Raw genomic sequence first — 6,225 nt, forward strand, 5'->3', positions numbered from 1 at the left:
TATTTCATGTATGCAGTTTTAGGAACAAAATGGAGCTTTCCCTCCTTGCTGCACACACACCCTTCTCAGATTCCCATTCTTAATTTTTATGATGATCTATTATGAATTTACTTAGTGATCTTATAATTAGCCCTACTCTATGTAGAAAATTTCAGCAAACAACTTGAAGAGAAAGAAAACAAAACAAAATAAAGCAAAACTGAAGATTGTTCATCAATGGAAGAAACAAGGGCTACAAACAATCATCCATTCTCCACATGACTGTCTTGCTTGAATACGTTATGTTTCAGGTATTCTGTCAGTTGCATCAGATCAGGGAAATCATATGGTATTGGGGGGGGGAACTTGCACATTTAACTAAGTACAATGGTATACAGTGGTGATCATCTTGTTGCAAAATAAAGGATTTCATTTTTTTATTTGTTTTACAGCTGAGTGGTACTCCACAGTGCATATATACAATAATTTCTTTATTCAGTGCCTAGCTGATGGACATCTGGGTTGATTCCACAGCTTTTTTTTTTTTATTTTTGACAGGCAGAGTGGATAGTGAGAGAGAGACACAGAGAGAAAGGTCTTCCTTTTTGCCGTTGGTTCACCCTCCAATGGCCACTGCGGCCGGAACACCACGCTGATCCAAAGCCAGGAGCCAGGTGCTTCTCCTGGTCTCACATGTGGGTGCAGGGCCCAAGCACTTGGGCCATCCTCCACTGCCTTCCCGGGTCATAGCAGAGAGCTGGCTTGGAAGAGGGGCAACCAGAATAGAATCCGGCGCCCCAGACGGGACTAGAACCCGTTGTGCCAGCGCCGCAAGGTGGAGGATTAGCCTGTTAAGCCACGGCGCCGGCCTGATTCCACATCTTAACTATTGTGAACTGAGCTGCAATGAACTTGGGGGTACAGGTATCTCCTTCATGTACTAATCTTTTTTTTTTTTTTGACAGGCAGAGTGGACAGTGAGAGAGAGAGAGACAGAGAGAAAGGTCTTCCTTTGCCGTTGGTTCACCCTCTAATGGCCGCCGCGGTAGCGCGCTGCGGCCGGCGCACCGCGCTGTTCCGATGGCAGGAGCCAGGTGCTTCTCCTGGTCTCCCATGGGGTGCAGGGCCCAAGGACTTGGGCCATCCTCCACTGCACTCCCGGGCCACCGCAGAGAGCTGGCCTGGAAGAGGGGCAACCGGGACAGGATCGGTGCCCCGACTGGGACTAGAACCCGGTGTGCCAGCGCTGCAAGGCGGAGGATTAGCCTGTTGAGCCACGGCGCCGGCCTCATGTACTAATCTTTTGGTTTGATTAAATCGCCAGGCCTGGAATGGCAGGATAATATGGAAGGTCTATACTCAGGTTTCTGAGTTATCTCCATACTGTCTTCCACAGTGGTTGCACCAGTTTACATTCCCATGAGCGGTGGATCAGCGTACTTTTTTGCCACATCCTTGCCAGCATTTGTTGATTATTGTTTTCTGTATGAGAGCCATTCTAACTGGAGTGAGATGAACCTCATTGTGGTTTGATTTGCATTTCCCTGAAGGCTGTGAATGGGGCATTTTCCCAACTGTCTGTTTCCCATCTAAATTTCCTCTCTTGAAAAACACTTGTGTATGTTCCTTGCCCATTTCTTTATTGGATTGTTTATTGAGTTGTTGTTGAATTCCTTGAGTTCTTTATATATTCCGGATGTTAACCAGTTGCACAGTTTGCAAATATTTCCTCCCATTTTGTCAATTGCCTCTTCATTTTGCTGAGTGCTTCTTTGCAGGGCAGAAGCTTTTCAGCTCGATTAATCTCATTTGTTGATTTTGGTTTTGATTACCTGTGCATCTGGGATCCATCCAAGAAGTCTTTGCCTATGCTAATGATTTGCAGAGTTTCTTCACTGTTCAAAAATAATTTGATGATATTGGGTCATAGATTTAATTCCTTTATCCATTTTAGTGGATTTTTGTGTAGGGTGTAAAGTAGGGTCCAGTTTCCTACTTCTATAATCGGAGGTCCAATTTTTCCAGCATCATTTGTTAAAGAGACTATCCCTGTACATGGATTGATTTTTGCTATTTTATTAAACATAATAATATCACAGCTTCCTGTAGACACATGGATTGAATTTGGGAGATTCTATTCTGTTCCATTAATTTACATGTCTGTTTTTGTGCCAGTACCAGGCTATTTTGATTATCCTGTAGTTTGTCTTGAAATCCAGGATCGTGATGCCTCTAGCTTTGTTTTTGTCGTACAAGATTGCTTTAGCTGTCCAGGGCCTCTTGTGTTTCCATATGAATTCTAGAATCATTTTTTTCTGGAACTGAAAAGAATGCCCTTGAAATTTTGATTGATATCGTATTAAACCTCTAAATTGATTTTGTAAGTATGGATATTTTGGTGATGTTGATTCTTCCAATTCATGAATGTGGAAGATTTTTTTTCATTTTTAATGTATTCTTCTGTTTCTTTCTTTATTGTTATATAATTTTCATCACAGTAATCTTTGAATTCTTTAGTTAACTTTATTCCAAGATATTTAATGGATTTTTTTCTTTTTCGTGCTACTGTGAATGGTACTTATCTTAAAAATTCTTTTTCAGCCATAGAATTGTCTGTGCATACAAAGGCTCTTGATTTTTCTTTGTTGATTTGATATAGTGCCACTTCACTTTACTAACTCTTTTATGAGTTCCAATAGTAGCTCATTGGAGTTTTTTGGATCTCTTATGTATAAGATCATGTCATCTGCAAATAAGGATAATTTGAGTTCCTTTTTTTTTTCCAATTTCCACCCCTTTGATTTTGTTCTTGACTAATGGCTTTAATTAAAACTTCCAGGGCTGGCGCTGTGGCTCAACAGGCTAATGCTCCACCTTGCGGCGCTGGCACACTGGGTTCTAGTCCCGGTCGGGGCACCGATTCTGTCCCAGTTGCCCCTCTTCCAGGCCAGCTCTCTGCTGTAGCCAGGGAGTGCAGTGGAGGATGGCCCAAGTGCTTGGGCCCTGCACCCACATGGGAGACCAGGAGAAGCACCTGGCTCCTGCCATCGGATCAGCATGGTGTGCTGGCAGCAGCATGCCAACCGCGGCGGCCATTGGAGGGTGAACCAACGGCAAAGGAAGACCTTTCTCTCTGTCTCTCTCTCTCACTGTCCACTCTGCCTGTCCAAAAAATAAAATAAATAAATAAATAAAATAAATAAATAAAAACTAAAAAAAAATTAAAAAAAACTTCCAGAATTATATTGAATAACAATAGTGAGAATGAACATCTTTTTTGGTTTTCATATTTTAGTAGGGGTGTTGACAGCTTTCCTCTATTCAGTAGGATGCTTACCGTGCATTTGTCTTATATTGCTTTGATTGTGCTGAAAAAATGTTCCTTCCATATGCATTTCCCTTGAGGTTTTCATCATAAAAGGATGTTGTATTTTGGGGCCATTGCTGTGGTGCAGAGGGTTAAAGATCTGGCCTGAAGCACTGGCATCGCATGTGGGTGCTGGTTCAAGACTTGGCTGCTCCACTTCTGATCCAGCTCTCTGCTTTGGCCTGGGAGAGCAGTAGAAGATGGCCCAAGTTCTTGGGCCCCTGCACCCATGTAAGAGACCTGGAAGAAGCTCCTGCCTCCTGGTTTTGGATTGGCACAGCACTGGCCATTGCATCCATCTAGGGAGTGAACCATCAGATGGAAGACCTTGTCTTCTATAAAGCTGGATGAGTGGCTCCATTTTTCTGAGTCCTCTGGCTGCATGTTAGCACATTAGCACTCACCATGCAAGTTTAAGCCATTACCATTCTCACATGAGGCTTCCCAAGTGTTTACCACCTACACTATTCTCCTCACTGTTTTTTTTCTGGCCCTGCAAAGCATGTCACTCCCAAATCAGCTATAATATATACTTGTATTGTCATAAAGCTACCATTGTTATGTCATAATCAATTGTGATGTCATAAAAATCCTTGTGATGACATAATCAACTAGGATATCACAATCTTTGTGATGTCATAATGATAATAATAATTGTGATGTCATAATCCAACAGTTGATGTTATCATCAATGTGATGTCTTAAAAGTTATTGTAGTGTTATGAAACTATCATTGTAACATTATAATCAATTCTTACATCAATAACATATTGTGATGTTATAAAGCTACCATTGTGATGTCATAGTCAGTTTTGAACTCATAGAAACCATTGTGATGTCACAAATCTATCTTTAGGTAGTCATAATAAATTGTGATGTCATAAACCACCATTGTGATATGGTATTGAGTGCAGAATTAAGTACATCTTTGTGGACGAATTTTGGGGAGTAAGAAACACAACCAGAGCTGTACATGAAAAGCAAAAATTTGACATGATCAAAGACAAGTTTTTTTTTTTTTTTAATTTTTTTGACAGGCGGAGTGGACAGTGAGAGAGAGAGATAGAGAGAAAGGTCTTCCTTTTGCCATTGGTTCACCCTCCAATGGCCACCGCGGTAGCGCGCTGCGGCCGGCGCACCGCGCTGTTCCGATGGCAGGAGCCAGGTGCTTATCCTGGTCTCCCATGGGGTGCAGGGCCCAAGCACTTGGGTCATCCTCCACTGCACTCCCTGGCCACAGCAGAGAGCTGGCCTGGAAGAGGGGCAACTGGGACAGGATCAGTGCCCCGACCGGGACTAGAACCCGGTGTGCCGGCGCCGCAAGGCGGAGGATTAGCCAAGTGAGCCGCGGCGCCGGCCCAAAGACAAGTTTTTAAAGTCATGGCACATATTGATAAACAATAGAGACATGGACAGTATACTCCCCTTAAGAGCTGATGTATGGAAAAGATAACTGGTCTTTCTCTTGATGAGGTCATCAACAAATGAAGAACAGTGGCTGTGTCATTTACATTTTTTTACCTCCATCATGCTTCATTTTGTGTTCTTTTCATTTTCATGTTTTATTTTAAAATGGCATATTACATAAATATTGCAGATTTTATTGCAACATTTCCTAATAAAACCATTTGATTTAAGATATTTTTGAAAATGTTTGCATTAATGATTACTCATATTACAGCATGAATTTTCAGGATATGAGAAAATATATTTTGGGAAATTACCTGAACAAATAAGGTTTTGATATAAATACAGTTCATTGTACTACATGCTAATATTGGCACAATGCATGCAATTTTGAAGAGGGTCTAATTGATAAGTGCTGACAATATAGCCTCCAAGAGATAGTTTTCTCTTTTACTCCATTCTAGTGAATTTAAGACTCAAGTCAGGCACTGAGTTACTTCAAGCAAAATGAAATATTTTACTTCAGTGAAATCACTCCAGAATCATGAAATACTAGACAATTGCTTTAAGTATTCATTTGACTCATTGAGACTGACCTGAAGCTTCAAGTGTTTCTGTTAGCATTTATTAGTACCTCATATATTTTCAAAGTACTCATGAGATTAAATTTCTGTAGAAAAAATGCATTTTTCACTGTAGTTCTGTAAGCACAAACTCTTACAGCAGATAGTTGTTTCGCAGCATCCTTTTCAGGATAAATGTTTTGAAAAGATTAAGTTCCCTAAGCTTTGTGGCAGTGTAGCACAGTGAGCACGCCTATTACTTTCCCATTTTCCTGCTATTATTCTCCGTGACATGAAGCAACAGGAACAAAAAGGTCAAAGTTAAGGTTATTTTCTATTTCAGTCTCAGATTTTTTTTGGGGGGGACAATGGGAGGATTATAATGTGAATTGGGGTTTTTAGGCAATAAGCCAAAACAAATTTTTTTATTTAAGACATAACAAAGTTATTATAAATAAGAGCTTACTGTTTGTAAAAATATCTTTTTTAGTATTTCTTTCACACAAGAAAAAAATAGTGTGGCTGCTAAAGCAAGTTACACTGTTTATTTTTGATTGTTTAAGTAGCTATGAATTTAAATGTAAAAAGTATTCTTGAGGGGCTGGTGCTGTCATGTAGCAAGTAGAGCTGCTGCCTGTAGTGCCAGCATCCCATATGGGCGCCGGTTCAAGTCCTGGTTGCTTCACTTCTGATCCAGCTCTCTGCTGTCACCTGGAAAAGCAGTGGAAGATGGCCCCTGCATCTGTGTGGGAGCAAGGTCATGACTCTTGGCTTCAGATCTGCACATCTCCAGTCTTTGCTGCCAATTGGGTACTGAACCAGCAGATGGAAGTCCTCTATCTCTCTGCCTCTCCTCTCTCTGTGTAACTGTGACTTTCAGATAAATAAAATAAATCTTTAAAAAATATT

The sequence above is a fragment of the Lepus europaeus genome, chromosome Y (genome assembly GCF_033115175.1).
Source record: "Lepus europaeus isolate LE1 chromosome Y, mLepTim1.pri, whole genome shotgun sequence".
Taxonomy (NCBI): domain Eukaryota; kingdom Metazoa; phylum Chordata; class Mammalia; order Lagomorpha; family Leporidae; genus Lepus; species Lepus europaeus.